The sequence below is a fragment of the Lutra lutra genome, chromosome 3 (genome assembly GCF_902655055.1).
Source record: "Lutra lutra chromosome 3, mLutLut1.2, whole genome shotgun sequence".
Taxonomy (NCBI): Eukaryota; Metazoa; Chordata; class Mammalia; order Carnivora; family Mustelidae; genus Lutra; species Lutra lutra.
In genome coordinates, this window is record NC_062280.1 from 64,651,463 (window position 1) to 64,671,130 (window position 19,668).

At 37.9% G+C, this 19,668-nt stretch overlaps 1 protein-coding gene across 1 annotated transcript in view; it reads left to right on the forward strand.

Moving 5' to 3' along the window:
* Nucleotides 1–4,479: 4,479 nt before the first annotated feature.
* XIRP2 (xin actin binding repeat containing 2) overlaps nucleotides 4,480–19,668 on the forward strand; it is a 73,904-nt gene continuing 58,715 nt past the window's right edge. Inside the window, exon 1 of the mRNA XM_047722021.1 lies at nucleotides 4,480–4,668. The gene's annotated coding sequence lies outside the window, so the exon portion shown is untranslated. The remainder of the gene's footprint in view (nucleotides 4,669–19,668) is intronic.

Here is a 19,668-nt window from a genome sequence, read left to right on the forward strand (position 1 = left end):
TTGTCCATATCTTCATATATTTATTTAAGATTTTATTTATTTATTTGACAGGCAGAGATTACAAGTAGGCAGAGAGGCAGGCAGAGACAGAGGGGGAAGCAGGCTCCCTGCTGAGCAGAAATCCCGATGCAAGACTTGATCCCAGGACTCTGGGATCATGATCTGAGCCAAAGGCAGAGGCTTTAACCCACTGAGCCACCCAGGCACCCCAATACCTTCATATATCTTGTATGTTATTTCCTGTATTTTATAAAATGTATCCATCATTATTATTTTGAAGTTTTATCTGCAAACTCAAATATCTACATCTGCTTCTTTTCCGTTTTTTTTTTTCTTCTCCGTTACTAGTGACAGTGTTCTCTTTGTATGCTTACCCTGCTTTTTTAATTGAAAATCAGACACTGTGTTTCCAAAAACAAAAATGAAAAATTTCCAGGTGATAATATTTTCATCAGAGAGGTTCAGCCTTTCCTCTGCTAGGCAGATGGAGTGGAGGGGGGAAGAGGCTGACTACCTTAATTTAGGGTTTCATTGAGAATCTGTCAGATCCTATTTTTGTTCTACTTTTCAGAAGTCTTCAGCTTGGATATTTAGCCTCACACCCTGTGAAGCTTCAGAATTTGATAAATGTCTTGAGGGGGAGACTGGTTGTGTTTGAGTGTACTCAAGCCACCAATTTTATCACCCGAAGCCAGATCAAGTTCCAAAATCTTTGTTATTTCATCCCCTATCTTCCAGTAAGAATCCTCATTCCTTCTCTAGCTAATTCCATACTATTAAGCACCTGCAAGGACAAAGCAGTTATTGCAGATTACTTTAGTCATTTCTTTCCTTTGAGGTCTTTCAACTGTCTTGTTCTCCTAGTAGATCTTGTTTCTGAAGTAACATGAACATGTGGACTATTCCTTTTTTTTTTTTTCCCTGTATTTGGGCTTATGATGATACATGTTATCCCATGAAATGTTGGAATTTAGCAAATATTTTGGAGAGAAAACCAAATTTGAGGTCCCACTACTCTCTAATTTTGTCATTCCAGTCCGATGGAACTGCCAAAAGTTGTGTTTTCTTGTTCGCCAGCAGCAGAGCTTTTCCTTGCTGAGCGTGGATTCTCAGCCTCTAACTGCATCCAGATCAACAAATAACCTCCAGGGGCAGCCTCAGATCCTCCGCTCACATTCAAAGTTCTTGCCTTTCTTGAATTGTACTCCCTCTGGTCCTTATTGTTTGGCTGATCCCTGATGATACATACATATGTGTATCTATATATATGTATATATGTACATATATATGTATGTTTGTACACTCACACACACACACACACAAACACACACATATTTGTAATTGATCCAGCTTTTTAAAATTAGTCTCAGTGAGGGCATTGGTCTGATCCTAAGAAGCAATAGTCTTATGTAGGCTTCAGCTGACTACCAAACAGGTTGTAACAGATACAGGTATCAGGCACTGTGAAGATAATTTAAAGTACTTTTGTGTATTGGACAGGGAGCAAATGTTCCACTTCAACTTTCTAAAATTTTTTTTAAAGATTTTATTTGTTTATTTGACAGGCAGAGATTACAAGTAGGCAGAGAGGCAGGCAGAGAGAGAGAGGAGGAAGCAGGCTCCCTGCCAAGCAGAGAGCCTGATGCGGGGCTCGATCCCAGGACCCTTTCATCATGACCCGAGCCGAAGGCAGAGGTTTTAACCCACTGAGCCACCCAGGCACCCCCTTTCTAAAATTTTTGATATAAGGAATCACCTTATGGATCTTTCTACCTGCCTATTTATCATCTATCTATCTACCTACATATCTGTCTTATAATCCATCTACCCATTTATCCATCTACCTACCCTCCTATCAGATGAAGAATGAAAATCAGTATCTGAAACAACTAAAATAATAAATGGTAAGGAAATCCAGGTGCTGATGTTTTCATTGTCTTCATGACTAAAATGAGTAAACCAAATTGTGTGATCGCTGATCAGTTATATAACTGCAAACTTTTGCTTTATCTTAGGTCAATTAATTTATGCATGCTACTATAGAGCTGACATTTACTGCTCTTAATCCATTACCAGTTATATCATGATGTTCCACCAAGTTTTCTTTTCCTATCTGGTTTTTTTCCTTTTAGCAATGTATAATCATTGAATTTTTGGATGATTATAAACATTGGAAAATTTATAATGAGAAAAAATATGAAAATAAAATTTTATTTATGTATATGTATTTAAATCGAATATATTTCCTTCCTGAAAGGGTAAAAACAGGAGGTTTGAAGAATGGTTATCTTAAGTGAAATTAAAGAACCAGTTGAAGAAATCTAACACACAGTGGAATGAGAAAGCAGGTAGTTTTAAGTAAGAAGAGAAAATGAAGGAGCTATCAGTCATATCTTTGAGTAATTGACAATATGTAGAAAGAATAAAACCACTATAAACATCATTAGCATCTGTATGCAAATATAAGAGTAAAGTTGACTGCATACACATTATAGGATTGATCTTCATAATTTCAATCGAATTACTGTGATTTTAGATCTAGCGCCATTTTAAATATATAGCAAGATAACATAACAATAATCATTTTAAAATAAACATTTTGTCCTAGATTTAGACTGAACTGAGTATTTTACATATCTTATTTTATTCTATTTACAGTTTATTTATTTTTTTTATTTGAGATAGAGCACTAATGGCAAAGAAGAGCAGACGGGGAACCAGTCTCCCCACTGAGAAGGGAGCCTGACCCGATGCAGGGCTGGATCCCAGGACCCCCGGATCATGACCTGAGCCAAGGCAGATGCTTAGCTGAATGAGCCACCCAGGCGTCCCTATATATTACAGCAACCATTTAAAGTAGTTAAATTTAGTTGTGTTTAATCGCAGATGAGTGAAGTGAAGCTTAGAGAACATAGGAAACTTGCCAATCCAAGAGGTTAGTTCGTATCAAAGCTGTGTTGAAATCCTGTGCTCTCAATCAGCATTGTCTCTAGAATCTTCTGAAATGTGCTATATAGGCACTAAGGCATTGCCACTAGCCACAAGTGGCAATTGAGTACTTAAAATGTAGCAAATGCCACAATGAAGAACTGAATTTTTAACTTTACTTAACTGTAATCAAAATTTAAATGGCCACAAGTGGCTACCACACTGGACAGCACAGTCTAAAATAATTAGACTATACTGGCTCCTGGCCCTGAAAGATCTCATCGAGTGTACAGGAACACCATTTTAGAAGGTTTTTCTTGGAGTTGTTCAGCTAGGATATCACTCCTTGACCTACTTTTAAAAGAATTCAATATTGTGTATGGAAAAATGGAATTTTACTGGTCTTTCTTAGTAAGTGACATGGGAGAGAGCTCGCTTGTAAACATTTTGTACAAAAGAGAGTATATACATATGTCAAGTCTTTTCTTAAATCAAAGGGCAATTTCCTTGTTCCTTATTTGGGTTTGCTATGAGGCCATAAGCATACACACCTAACACTGCATAAAGAAAATAATACAGGGGCTCCTGGGTGGCTCAGTGGGTTAATAAGCCTCTGCCTTCGGCTCAGGTCATGATCTCAGGGTCCTGGGATCGAGTCCTGCATCAGGCTCTCTGCTTGGCAGGGAGCCTGCTTTCTCCTCTCTCTCTCTCTGTCTGCCTCTCTGCCTACTTGTGATCTCTCTCAGTCAAATAAATAAATAAAATATTTAAAAAAAAATAATACAAGAGAGAAAAGATAGGGAAAGCTGGTTGTTTTTTATTTACTTAGGATGTATTAGGTCTTGGCATTGTGGAGCTAAATAACAATTCTTGGGGAGTTCTACCTTCTTCTAGGTCAGGCCATGCTGAGTAACTAGGGTGGCAACACAGGACATTAAATATTATGACCCAGGAGCATGTGAGGTGACTCTTTCCCCTGACTGCTCTTCCTCATGCCAAATAATTTTAAGCTAGAATGCCTTCTTAACCCCTTCTTTCCTTGCTTTTTTAACCAGAGCTCTTTCTTTACTTCTATAAACACTAAAATAATGTTATCTTTGCATGTGAAGCCTCAAAAAGCAAACATTTTCCATACCTAAGCACATTTTCTAAATAAAAATAATGCTTCCTCTTTCTGAGAATCCAAATTCCACTGGGATACATTAGAAGTTTTTCCTACGTGGTTTATCTTTGTATTCTTGACTCTTAAAAGATTGAAGTTTTTCAAAGAGATAGGAGTAACTCAAGGCCTTTAAGCCCTCTTTTCCTTATCAGTGCTGGTTGTCGTTTAGGCTTCCTTTCGAAGTTGAGCCCTGGCTCTATGGTTATGGCTTTAGAAGGGGTTTGATTGACTGCACATGTGTTAAAGCCATGCATACATTACTGAGGACACTATGAGGCAGAATGCCCTCAGAGGCACACTTCTGAAAAGAGTGGTTGACTCAGGCCCCACCTATACAGAGCTCAGTTCCTAAAAATAGGTGCCAAGTTGCACCCTTTAGACACAGGGCTAAAATAAATTCAGCCGTCCCATCGACTTGCTTGATAGACCCTTCAGTGGAGCCGGCCTCCACGCCGATTGTTTTCAGGGGACTGGGAAATTTGCTGTACATGAAACCAGGCAAGAAGTTCACCAGTGAAGAACTATAAAGATATATGACATTTTCACTGACTCGGAGTTAGGTCTCACTTTTACAGAAGGTATGTGCGATGATCGTCATTGAGACATATCCGCTTCCTGGGTGTAACGTGTTCTTACTGATTGCTTGAGATCAGTGAAGACCATAGGTCAAATTGTAATTGTTATAAAAGAAAATATCCAACCAGATTTTGTTTTTAATATTTGGTATTACTTTATATTATGAAATGTAAAGTTTCGTATATTAATCTCTGCAGATAGTTAGCATGTTTCGTGTTCAGTGTTGAAAAATAATGAACCAGACTCCAAGCTAGAAAGCTCTGAGTGAAAATTATACTTCAGCTTATAGCTAAAAGAGAAAACTGAAAAAATTAGTGTATCTTCTATGACCATAAATTAATAAAATATACAATGAATATAGTAAAAAAAATACAAATTGTGTTACTTGGAATTTGGTGAAGGCAAGGAAGAGTTTAAAATATCTTCAACTGTCGCAACTTGCTCAGAAAAATGTATTGAAAATGATTCTTTCTCCAGCCTCAGTTTGATTTTGTACTTCTTGCCCTAGCCACAGTCTCATCTCCTTTGGGAGTATTACTGGAGTAAGGATTAAAGAATCAGGTTCTTAGATGTTTTGCAGAATTAAGAAAACCACCGCCAGTTGGATCTGCCAGCCCTAATTATAGTAACTACAAACTTAAAGAGAGAAGACTGAGATTTTACTTTAAAGGTATCATAGCCTATATACTGTTTCAAATGGATTTTTTTCTGTCTTCGATTGCCTGTGAACACTTTAATTTGATCCTGTTGTGCCTGAAGTGTTTAGATGTTAGAGGCTGAAGTGATTTGGGACAGGCAATATAACAGAATATCTTAAGACACCAACTAAAAGCAAGGACACTTTAAGATTACATAATACAGGGTTTAAATATAGCCAGCTGGTGCTGAACTGAAAGATAGTTATTTTTACCAGAGCTCCATTTGGTCACTGATGAGCTGTAGGTTGTTTAAATTATTTTAAAATTTCATGTGCAGAGTGCCAAAGGACGAGTAAAATATTTACCTCAGCTACATTCAGAGCCATGAATTTTAATATGAAAGAGCACCTGTTTTGAATTTTGAAGATATTACCATTGAGTGGCAAAATATTGGATCAGAAAGGAGGGAGTTTTGAATTCTATGCTTAAATATTTCCTACTGCCCTGCCTAATCTTTGAATATTTTACCTCCTTACTATTAACATGTAAATGCACAACAAGTCCCATTTTTTAAAGTCATCATTTTGGATGTCTGCAAATATGGCAAAATGCCAGGTGTTTGGGGAAAAACGTAGTCTGGAGTAAATGTTTCTGCTTTCATCCGATGTTGGGCATCTTTAAGATACTGCTTCCTTCCACCTCCTGAAAAATAAAAGTAACATTCTTTAATGATCACAGAGGGTTTTACTTCAAAAGATGCTCATGTAAAAATGTCAGCCCAGGCCTCAAGTCTTCTGTGAATACAGAGGAAGAGAGGGTTGGTTGACTTCCCTTTGGTTTATTTTTGGGTAAAAACCCCACAGAATTCATAGATCATTTCCAGTTATCTACCATTGAGAGCTATCACTAGTCAGCCAGCTCCCTGGTTCTGTCTCTCAAATTTTCCACAACTGAACAACTTATGTACATCAGTATTCTTTCTACTCACTTGGTAAAATATTACTTATGATGAGGTCATAATAATGATAATCTTGGTCCTGGAAACTATTTCCTCTCCTCTCTGTTTCTCTCTGTCTTTGCCTCACACAGACACACAATTCTGGATCCCAAGAGACCATTTTGTAAGACTTGATTCACAAATGGAAGTTATGTCTAGATTCAGTAATTTATGGAGCAGGGCAGACAATAAATGGTTGGAAGTGTAATTCCAACATTTTTGATTGAACAGTCTGTGGGGGACAGAGCCTAATTGACATTACATTGTCCTTTTTAATTTGTTTCCCACCTCTTATTTTTAAAGCATTCAAGTTATATTTTGAAAATTTAATTAAACTGTAATTTGGTTTTTGTTTGTTAGTTTTGCTTCTGAGAGAGACACTTGGTCATTCAAATTACAGGCTCATCCCTTGTGAAATGGCAGGGTAACTTCAGCTTTTCTGATTCAGGAATAACTCTTTTAGAGCATGGATTTATTCCACATAGGTGCATGGTTTTTATATGACTGTGGGATATGCTGCATTTTTTTTTTTCCTGACAACAGATGTGTGGTATTTTCTGGCACTAACCATTTCTCCAATTCTCTGACACCATTTGGTTATACAACTTAATTCAATTTTCGTACTCATTCCCAGAGTTAGAGCAGACCCCACAGATTGTCCCCATTTCAGCCACAAATTCAAGAACAGCCAAACAGAAGAGATGCATAGGGCAAAGCGGGTGGAGGAGAGTGGCACAGAGCCCCACACTCTCTCTGGGCTCCATACCTATCAATGTGTTCACCAACCTTGAAGCCTCCCAGACCCTGTTGTTTAGGGTTTCCATCGAGATTTCATTACATAGGATGATTGACAAAATCATTGGCTACTGGTTATTAGATTCAATCTGTAGCCCTTCTCTCCCTTTCCAAGGTGGGAAGTGGGGTTGAATGTTCTAACTCTTTAATCACTAGGTTGTTTTTTCTGGCAATCAGCCCCCATCCTGAAGCCATTTCTACTCCTCCTTAACCCCCACAAGAGACCAGGAGTCATCTCATTAGCATACCATAGACGGTACCCAACAAGAGATTCCAAGAGTTGTAGGAGCTGTGTGCCAGGAGCACATATATCACATAGGTCTGCAAAATCTCTTCTTTGAAATGCTACCTAGGAACTCCAGAGTAAAACTTTCATACTACTTTCCTAATCATTAGAATCCTTCTTTCAGCATCATAACTAACCTGGGTATTTTTTATTTGTACAGTATAACCAGTCAAAGCACAAAGGACAATAACAGTTTGGCGACAAAAAGAGCAAAGATTTTATTTTCTTAAAAATGTTGAAAATCGGCAAATTCAATGAATTATTTGTATCAGTTTAGATACAACAGATGATGGTGTGGCTATATTTAATGAGTTTTTTTGAGCCTAAATGATGGCATAAAAATAATCTACCAGTGAGCAGTGCAGTAGGTAATCCAAATTCTTGGTAGAGTGGCTGGACTTCTTAAAATATTGCCAAGAATAAAAGGAATTTATCACACAGATAACCCAGAAAACCTCAGTGACTATTTGGTGTAACGCTTTTAAGTTCTAGATAAGAAAACCGAGGCAAAGGAACATTAACTAGTAACTCTTACTAAGCACAGAGAAATAGAAGCCAACTCTCTTGACTTCTATTTCAATGCTACATGTCATTCTACAAAGATTTATGCCATGACATCAACCCAATCCCATTCTACTCCCATGAGTTACAACACCTTTTTAGGTATACCTTAGTAAAGTCCTTTTTTTGCCAGTAGTAGGCTTTTGATACTTTTTGTTTTGTATTTCTTGTTCTCTCAAAATTATGAAAAATTGTGTGGGGTGTCTGGATGGTTCAGTGGGTTAAAGCCTCTGCTCAGGTCATGATCCCAGGGTCCTAGGATCAAGCCCCGCATCAGGCTCTCTGCTCAGTGGGGATCCTGCTTCCTCCTCTCTCTCTGCCTGTCTTTCTGCCTACTTGTGATCTCTCTCTGTCAAATAAATAAATAAAATCTTTTAAAAATATATGAAAAATAGTGGAAAAGGAGACCTGATCCACGTATTCAGTTAAAATGAAAAAATATGATGATTGCTTTATTTTTTTTTAAATTTTACTAAGTATGTAAGTTTGCTCATCTTCTGTGTTAGATGAGCTTTCCCCGTCCCCCACTGTCTTCTCATTGGCACATGCTTTTTCAATACTTTTTCTGGCAGACCTTCAAGTAGATTTGTCTTTTCCATTTTTCTAATTGTATGTAGGATATATCCTGCTGCCTGGTGAACTGAACACTTTAGCTATATCTGACTGTTCAAAAGTAAGTAATTGCCAACTTGCTCTAGGCATACACATGATTTAAAATAAATATAATACGCAAATTTATTTTGGGAAATTTCTCTGTAAAATATCCAATAGCATCTTCCTAAAGAATCTGAATATATCAGCATGTGTATTTCTAAATGCATTAACTTGGTGGTTACTACCATTGAAAACCTAAAAAAAAAAAAAATCATATCACCATTAATTTTACAAGCAAAGTCCAGCATTATAAATGGTTTCCAAACATGTTCTTCATTTAAAGTTCAGTAAATGTGGACTGAATATAAACTAATATTTGAATATCATTTACTGGGGTGCCTGGGTGGCTCAGTAGTTGGGCATCTGCCTTTGGCTCAGGTCATGATCCCAGGGTCCTGGATTCAAGCCCCACCCACATCAGGCTCTCTGCCCTTCAGGGAGCCTGGTCCTCCCTCTCCCTCTGCCTGCCACTCCTCTGTTTCTGCTCTTTCTCTCTGTGTCAAATAAATAAATAAACAGAATCTGAATATCATTTACTTTAATTTTTTAACTCATAGGAACTTAATTGCATTGAAATAAAATATAGGTAGAATTTACATTATAAAGAGACTGGGTTTTTTAACTATATAAATTTTGATAAGTAGAGTCACATTTCCCCATTGAATTGCATTTAACTTCATGGGTGCTTTATCACTATCTCTGTTTTTGATGATAATTTTGTTTGTTTGTTTGTAGTCAATACTGTTGTAATAATTTAGCTTTACCTTATCTAGCCAGTAAGCCTTTCTGTCAAATAATTTGTGGTTCATAGGTAACATAGTAAATGAGTGCTCCAGGGAAACAATGAAAAATCTTTTCATAAAACTAGGGGTCACCTTTTAATGTACCTGTTTTATAAGTTAGAATTTTTTACTGTCCACACAAGGGATTTATTGCTAAATTGGAATATTTCTGGGAAAGAGACAAGAATAAAGTGAGTTTGTTCACGTTATTAAAGGTTGTCAACTCCAGCTAAAAGTGCCGTTTAAAATTCACTGGGCCTGCTTCTGTTGGATCCCAAGCCATTTTCCTGAGTGCTATATAGAATGGAAGTCGGCTGTTTCCCTACAGGGGTGACGCCCAGCAGCAGTTTTCCTTTGGAACACAGGGGCTAGAGCTAGGGATGCCAGTGGAAGAGCAATGGACGGCAAGCAGCAGCTTGCTGAGTTCCTTCTGTCCTCGGGCCCATCCCGGGATGCTCAGAGTGGGAGCAGAACCTTATCACAGCCCTGACTTCTTCAGTAGAAACTATGCTAGCTCCCTGAGTCCCAGAAGATGCAAAACCACGTATTCTTAGGAACGTAACTGTATTAGTGCATGTCTGCTTCAGGTCCTGACTTATCCTGGAATGGGAATAATTTTAGGATTCATCACCCATGTGTCGTCCAGAGCCGGACAACAGCCCCACCTTTCATGCTGTAAAATATCAGAGAAGCAAAATTGAAAAGAAAGGCATGTGTTTGCATTTAAGCTACAATCTCTTTTTTTTCCTGAAAAGATCTAGTCTAACTATTACAGTTATCGACTCAAAACTACTATTTATAGTTTCTAATACTCCACCCTTTAAATAGAAGCTGTAAAATACCGCACACTTCAATGCTCACCTCTTTTCACTTACCTCACCACTTCAACCCACTGGTCCCAGCTTCTTGACTATGTCATTACATTATGTTATTACCATTTCTTCCCATCATGTTTCATTATGCTCATATATCTATGCAGATACATACACATATATATGTATGTGTATATTCTTTTCTGTAAAGAATGGTGTTACTGATGCCTCTGTATTGTTTTCCATTTCTTTTACGTTCTTGAAGTGCATTTGCATGTTTAGTTAAAGAAGAGTAGTCTTCAGACCAAAGCCAATAACCACAATATAATCCAGAATGACATTTCTTTTTATTCTTTGCAGAACATTGTATGGAGAACGTGACACAAAATTTTGTAAACATTTGTATTGAGAAAGTGCCACATGACATTTTCATAACAACAACAGCAATAATAATAATAAACATAAACTTTTTCTTTGGGATTATTCTCCCTTGGATAGACTTATTTTAAAATTTCCTGGAGCTGATGTATAAAATTTCATTATCGATATCATCTTTACATATCATCTTTACACTTTAATCATCTGAATAGTTCTTGAAATCAGAAAGATTTCTTAAATGATGTAACATGTTCTCCCATCTTGTCTTTCCTCTTCCTTCTTTTTTATCTCATTTCTATTAAAGACCTCTGAAATATATTCCTTAACCTTGAAACTGAAATTATCCTTAATGTATATGCAGAGTCCTCAGTTTATCAGAATCACAAAACACCATCTCTTAGGACCAGAAGAGGTTCCAAATGAACAACAGATAACACTTTATTGGGAAATCAGAAAATACTGTCAGGTGAACCCTAATTAGTTGAACATAGACTTTGGAACCAAACTGCCTGGGTTTGAATTTGGCTCCTACACTTACCAAGTGAATGACTTCAGGCAAATTATTTAATACCTCTGTGTCTATTTCCTCATCCGATAATGGAGATACTGTTAATATCTATTTCATAATGTTTGGAGGATTAAGTAAATTCATAGTTGTAAAATGACTTAAACAATAGTACCTGGTACATAGTGTCATATAAGCTTTTGCTATTACTGCCATTATTATTATTAATACATGAGGCCTTACAACATAATAATCATTATCTCTTTCTCAGAGAACAAGATAAGAAAATAAAGTACCAAGTTTTCCTAGACACTGACCATTCAAAAAAAACCACCACACTAAAAACTGTTGAAGAGAGAAAATCAGCTTCCTGATTTAATAAGATGTTCTATTGTTAAAGGCATCCTTACCTTGCAGAGATGCACTTTTCAGCTCAAATTAATATTCTGTCCTCTCTAGAGTTGTAGAAAGCTATTAAGTGCTCTCTATTATAATAATTTCAACACTTGAAACTAATAACCTTCCTGTTATTCTCGATGTCAACATCACATTACTTCAAGGAATCAAAGTCTTCAACTACCCTCAAACCTAATGACTCTGTTTTCTTTCTGATGGAGCTGCTCCCAGCCACTTGTTGGACCTTGTCATTACTTTGACTTAGTTCTTGGACTCTTGACATAGAGACCACAGTTTTCTTTATTTTCTACTAAACCTGATCTTGGCCCTCCGCGTAACCGTCCCCTCCTAAACACATTCCGCCCATCAGCTTCTCTGCTTTTATTTGCCTCATTGCTCTGCATCTTGGGTCCCCTTGCAGTGTCTGTGAGTGAAGATGGAAGAACACTCATTCAGGAGGGAGGCACAGAAAGATGGGGCTGGAGGGACCAGACTGTTTATTCAAGGGAATCTGATCAGCAAAGGCAAAGAAGAATCCAATAACTGAAAAGAAAGCCAAAAATTGGGACTCCTGGGTGGCTCAGTCGGTTAAGCACCCAACTCTTGATTTCAGCTCAGGTCATGATCTCAGGGTCGTGCAATGGAGCCCTCACCATCAGGCTCCCCACTCAGCAAAGTAAGCCTCTCTCCTTCTGCCCCTTTCACGCGTGCACACACCGTCTCTCTCAAATAAATAAACAAATCTTAAAAAAAATAAAAGCAAAAGATCATGAGCCAATGAAAGGTGCAATGCATCATATTTGGGGGATACAGATAAACTATAAACAGGAAAATAAATGCCAAGGTCAGAAATAAGGAGGACTAGAAATAAAATAGTATTAGAGCCTGTGATAGACCCAGGTATGCATTTCAAACTAAGACCAAGAACAATTCAGGAGTATTGGAGGCCTGAAGTTAAGGGATCCTGTATCCAGGCTTCAGGGATGGGTATAATAGTTTAAGGAAACCATACTAGACCTAATGCCCACTCAGCCAGGACCCCACTGTCAGCTGCAACAGTACAGCTTCCATTGACGCCCCCCCGTTTCATTTGTCCCTATGTTCTTTTTTTTTTTTTTTTAAGATTTTATTTACTTATTTGATTGACAGAGACCACAAGTAGGTAGAGAGGCAGGCAGAGAGAGAGGAGGAAGCAGGCTCCCCGCTGAGCAGAGAGCCCGATGTGGGGCTCGATCCCAGGACCCTGGGATCATGACCTGAGCCGAAGGCAGAGGCTTTAACCCACTGAGCCACCCAGGTGCCCCTGTCCCTATGTTCTTGAGCTAAATTTACCTCAACAAAAACCAATTCAACATTTTCCCCTAATGTATGATTTTTGCTTCCATTCAAAGTCTGCCTCTCTATAAAATTATATATATATACATACATATATATATATATATATATATATATATATATATATAATATATGTTATATACACTCCTTATCACATTCAACATAATTCCTGACCATCCTAGATGTTGTCTATTCTAATATACAACTGGAAAATTTGAGAATGGAAACAAGTTCGTGGGTAATACTTTAAAAAAAAAAAAAGTCTATGTGGATTTTTAAATGTTTGGCAGTATACAATTAGGGCTTAAATAGTCACTAGAGATAGACACTGAGTATAATATAGATGAAGCCGAGAGCTGATGGCGTGTGTGTGATAAGACAAAAACAGAAGACTAGGGATGGAACCCAGGAGATTATACATGGTTGGGTGTCAGGGAATTTTTCAGGAGACTGGTCATGATAGATGAGTGTTATTTGTATCTGGTCTAAGCTACTCACCAACTCCATACTCAGGTTTGAGATTTTTTATAAAGAACAATGCAAAGAGTGCTGCAAAGCATCAGCATTTTTAATTCTTCCTTCTGAGATACTTTCTGTAATGGCAAGTGTCAGGCTTGGTGAGGTTTATGACATTTTCCTCAGGCCCTGCACTGCTGGTGAATGAGACCTAGGGCTTTCTTTCACATCTGCTTTCCTTGGCAAGCTTCCAACTCGGAAGTGCACTGGGACACCCTGAAAACTTTCTGAGGTTCTCCTCCTAGCTCTCACAAAACAAACAGGATACTACTTGTGATTAGGTGGTCCTCCAAGGAAAAATGTGTGTATGTCAATGTTTGCATGTTCTGCCTATACTCCTGTGCTTGGCCCACTGGACTAGGGAGGCTAGTATTTTCTTCTGGACCAAACTGTAATGGAGACATGAATGTATCTGGAATTTTTTTAGCTATAATATTTTTCTAATTGCTTTCTGAAGATATGTAATAACGGAAGAATTTCTGGCAGAGATTTAATTTGGCAGAAAGCCCAAAGTTGACTGGTTTCACTTTTCAAGCAAACATTTTTGTGTGGTTCTAATTTTCACTTGCTCATGTGGTATCCTGTGGAGCATTTTTGGTGATGAGCTGGATTTCATTGTGGGAGACTCACAGGTTCACAGGCAAGGAGTTTATTTTTGCTCCCTCCTGGAAGCTCTAATCCCAATTTTCACATCTCCGGGCTGCTTAAACAACTTCTGTTGCAGAATTTGGAATTTGTTTTCTACCCTTTAAAAAGAAGTAGGAGAGAGAAAGTAACAAAATCTGTCAACAGGAACCATCAAAAGATGGGTCTTGGATCTTGCACTATTATTTCTAGACAAATTCATTTGATAAATGCTTCATGGTCATCCACTGGGTATCAGCCATGATGTCAAATGTTAAGGAACTATGATGTTGGCTGTCTGACTCTCAACTGTCCATCTAGAATTTTAGTTTTAGATGACAAGAAAAATTTAATAACTGCTTCAGCAAAAATGTTAGGAAAGATTCTGCCACTCATTGTTGGGGAAAGCACAAGCATATCATTCTTAGACATGCTTTATATTCTTCCTATTCTCAAATGAGAGCCCATGAGGAGTATTGGGGGCCTCTCAGTGATGGCCATCCTTCCATATACACAATGTATGTGTTGCCATTTTGTAAACCGATGAAGCTAAGAGATTCTTTGACTGAAATCATGGTAGATATGGTTAAGCAGACAAGACTTAAGAGATGGAGACTGATGCTGAGCTCTTGGCTAGTGGTTGATAACCTGCAATTGTCATCCTGTGTCTAAAATTTTAAAAATAATATCTGAAGACCAAGAGATGCTTAACATTACATCTGAATTCTTCCCTTTCAGGTGAGTTGTCCTGATACTGTAGCAGGTCACACTAAGTTGAAATGCATTGTCCCTCTGCCCAAGGCTTTTGGTACCTAAAATGAAGAGTCTAGGGAAGTGATTCTATTTTAAAGCTTCATATGGAATTTTACAATGAAGCCCAATATCTAATTTTTAAATTGCTTTTTTTTTACATTTCACTCCCCCCAACTTCACTCTTTTTACCTTCTTTCACACTTGAGTTTAAATACCATTGGTCTAAGAAAACTTTTGTTTGCAAGTTTTAATTAAATTCTTTGTTGTTCACAGTTGTCACGGTCTTAATGTGCATGGAAAGAGCAAGCTTTATTTTTTTTATTTTTTATTTTTTTTAAAGATTTTATTTATTTATTTGAGAGAGAGACAGTGAGAGAGAGCATGAGCAAGGAGAAGGTCAGAGGGAGAAGCAGACTCTCCATGGAGCCGGGAGCCCAATGTGGGACTCGATCCTGGAACCCCGGGATCATGACCTGAGCCGAAGACAGTCGTCCAACCAACTGAGCCACCCAGGTGTCCCAAGAGCAAGCTTTAATCTGAGTAACATTTAAAGGGTGATTTTTTCACTTCACCCTTTAAGAACAGGAGTGAAATAAGCAACATAAAGTGATGGTGCACTTAGAGGATTAGGTTTTGAATCTGAGAAAAGAAACAAATGGCAGGGCCAAATTTGTAAAGATAAATAAGTATAAATAAATTGAAGGATGATGAGACTGACTGACTATGTACTTCATGGGTATCTTAAGCAGGGCAGACTATTAAATTACGTCCACTCTTTGGACCGATCCTAGTACCGACATTTCATTAGGAAACTGACATCATCTTTTTCTTTTGAAGTTACAGTCTGCATTTACATGCAAAGGGCATGGAGGGCACCTTAATGGTGACAGGGAGAATAACCCAGCACCCGACTGATTCAAAGTTTTGATACATTAAAATCATTGCACTTTAACTTATAAACATCCCAGTTCTATACTTAAAAGACTGGTCAAAATGTACAGAGCATTTTCTAGTGCCCCCTACAATAATGGGGACAATAACCAGGAAGTATATGGGAGAGTACAAACATATGAAAAAGATGCTGATTACCTTTCATTTTAGAGCACATTAGAAAAACCTATAGCTTTGGTAAGAAAAATAGTATTCTACCAGATTCTTAACATTTCTCCTGAACATTAGCACTTTTGTCTTCCTACCCGAGATTTAGTGATTAAAGAGCATATTGTTTGAAAGCATTCATTCTCTTAGGTGGAATTTTTCTAAGTACATCACTGCTCTGGAAAGGTGAACTTATTTCCGGAAGAGTCAGTTATTTACTGAGCAATATGTTACATTATTTCAGCATTTTCTCTTTCCCCTCAATTGCTTAGTTTTTCCAAAAAATGTTCAGTAAAGACAGTATGTAAATCAGTGTGGTTTCCCTTCTTTGACCAAGCCTATGAGCCATAAAGTTCAAAAGAAAAAAAAAGATATCAAAGGATCTGGGCAGAGAAAGCACATTAAACAAAGACTTAAGGTCTTTGAAAAGAGTTTGTGTAAATTCAGGGACTGACTTTCTGTAAGACAAAAGGCCTAAATTAAATATATTTTATTATCCAGAGGAAAAGGGTGATTAGTACGAGAAAAGCTGCCACAGTTTCAATTGCCTAAATTGGTGAGAGTCAGAATCTGATGGTTTGGGCTTTCTTTTAATATCCTTTGTCACCTGCTAACCTTAGGAGAGAGGTGAAATTTGGAAAAAGGGAAAGTATCAGAGAATTCTGAAGGAATACTCAAAAAGAAGAATATCTATATTCAAAACTAAATGAATTTAGCAACAACTCTATTTAGGGCTTAGTTAACATCTAAATAAAGGTACTTAGTAGAGGTATTTAGCAGGAGTACTTAGCAGTGCATAGGTACTTAGCAGAGCAACTGTGGAATGGATCACAGATGAGGAAATCTAGGACCCTTCTTTTTGCCTGTGGTAGGCAGCCACAGGGCAGCAGAGACTAGGGCAGGCCCCCATCCTTCCTACCTGGCTAGTCCAGACCAGGGTTTGCTGTCTTGTGCCCACTGCTCAAAAGCCGCAGAGGGAAATGAAAAATGTTAACTGAGTGTTGGTTTCATGATTTTACCTAAATTATGTAAAACAGGGGTAACCATGAGGAATATTTTTTAGGGAGAAAGAGAATCAATCTGTCCCTATCACGTGATACACTAGGGTGATTTCATGAACTTCACATTTTCAGAGTACTACCTTGTTACTTGCTGGTGAAAAATTAGTGATTCATCAGCTAGCATCAAGATACACTTTGGATATCATAACATTGAGTTAGTAATTTCACCTCCTTCATATATTTTCTTCATCTCTGTGGCCAGATGGGTAGGACTATGCCAACTTCTTTGTCTCAATCTCAACATGTAGTTGTCCATTCCTTCATTATTGTTGTGTTGTCCTTGTTTTAGGAAACATGGTAGATACCTGATTTATAAAGAGGAATGGACTATCCTTACAGAAGGCTTTAGGATTAGGTGGATCAGAGTCGAGTCCTGTCCTTTCCACTTACAGCTTTGAGCCTTGGGAAATTTCATAACTTTTATTATTCTCGACTTATATCAGCTCAGATTATCTGGATGATTACACTTGGGGGGGCGGATAATAACACCTAGAGTGACTGGAAGCTAGTGAGCATTTATTATTTACTATGTGCAAGATATTCAGTAAACTCTACTTTTGTAAGATTTCCTTCAGTCCTCACAGTAACCCCTAGGTTCTGTTATCATTCTTAAGACATAGGGAAGAAGGAAGAGGCTTAGAAAAGTTAAGCAATTTGCCTAAAGTCAAAAGTGAGTGTCGGAAATAGGTTAAATAGTGGGCTTTCTGGGTCCAGAGTGGATAGTTAATCCACATGTGGGTCTGCATCCTTCTGGATAACAGCCCAAGACAGAGGCTGGAGCGGAACAGGTTTACAAAATTAACTTAGCCCTGGGCTGGAGGGACTTGCATTTTGGTAGAAAGTGACAGAGGTGGGGATAAGGCAGGGGAGGGGACTCAAAGATACACCACAAAGTAATGTCATACAAATAGAAGTATAATTTTTTTTTTTAGAAGTATAATTTTTAAGTGGTAGGAGGGCACAGCAGAGGGAGCTACTCACCGCCTGGGTTAAGTGGGGGAAATCCGAAGGGAAATGGAGCCTCATGGCAGGCTACCTGTAAGGGGCTTTTTAATCCCATCAAATATGATTGGGCTTGATCCAGCTTAATTTATTTCATCTCGATATAAATAAATGTGGTTTTGGGGGGTGGAGATATGGAGTGTGTGCCACCAGGTTCCTCAAGATTCCCCTTCTAGGGAGGGCTGCGCTTGGTGTGTCTCCAGACAAGCCAACTTCCTTTCCAGGACCAGTCATCTGGGAGCCTGTTTTATTTAGAAGTCATCATGTTGGGGGGCCTGGGTGGCTCAGTGGGTTGAGCCTCTGCCTTCAGCTTGGGTCATGATCTCAGGGTCCTGGGATCGAGCCCCACATCAGGCTCTCTGCTCAGCAGGGAGCCTGCTTCCCCCTCTCTCTCAGCCTGCCTCTCTGCCTGCTTGTGATCTTTCTCTCTCTGTTAAATAAATTAAAAAATTTAAAAAAGAAAAAAGAAGTCAGCATGTTGAAATGATGCAACCTGTTTTATTCCTGTTTTTAGACATAAGACCAGATCAACACTTCTTAGAATACTGTATTTCTTGAGGATCTCTCTGGTGTTTTCCTTTTCTTCTCTCTTCAAGCAGAGCAGGGTTCTATATAATTTGCGCCCAGCCTGGAGCACTTTGCTTGGCCTACAGTGGAAGGGCAGTAGCTGTTTACTGAATGCATGACTGAAGCCTTAAGAAGAGAGATGATCAGACACCTTAATTGTATATCTGACATATTTATATATTTAACAGCAGGACACTGTGATGGAAGCATGACACCAACTCTTATGCCCTGGAGCACAATAGATCAAGAGAAAATTAGGGCAGTGGTCCTTGCTTTGCATCTCTCTTCCCTTAGAGTGAAGTTCATCCCTTTCCCTGCTTGGTCAGATGGATACCCAACCCTGTCTCAAGTTTGATCTCTGTAGTGACCAAGGAAGTATAATTGAAAAAGTTGCTTCCATTTCCAATTCTAAACTCAAGCTTATGAGGATGAAAAAAGAGCCAATTAGAGTCATAGATATTCAACTTTATTGGTCTCCCTTTGACTTATCCCTACATGCACTAAAATAAATGTTCAGAAAGGATTTGTGGACAGATGTTTAGGAAGCAGAAAGGAGGATTCATATAGCCTCAATTAAAAATGTACTTTCTAATAAAACACTTTATTTTAATTAAAAATATTTACATAGGAGACTCCGTAGAGTTGAATAGGTAGTTTGGAAATACCTGAACTCAATTCCAGGCTCAACCACTTACTATATGATTTTATCTTTTGAATGTTACTTTATTCATTGGCTAAATGGAAGTAATACCACCTATCAGATACGGTTCCTATAAAAATTAGATGTAAAGTATACATGTAAAATGTTTAACACATAATCAGTACTCATTAACAGACAGTTATTGTTATAATGAAATATAAATTTGATTATGCTAGGGAAATGTCTAACAAGAGACTTGGCTGTAAAAATATGCACCATCGATAGGCATTTAATAGTTCTAATTTATTTGACCATTTCAAAAATATTTAAGTCAGTGTATTCAATTATTGATTTTTGTAACTGGGCAATTCTTTAACTAAATTAAACAATTAATTTAAAAATATGTAACAGCAATATGATTAAATTTCTGAATATGCCCAAACTGGCAATATTATTTTACTAATAATTATCTAATTTCTGACTAAATTCTATTCATTCATAACTGCTTTAGTACAAGAAGTACTTCTTGTGAGATGACAGGAGCTGCAGGAAACAGGATGAGTCTATGTGCTAGTACATCATTACAATTAGAAATGGCAGTT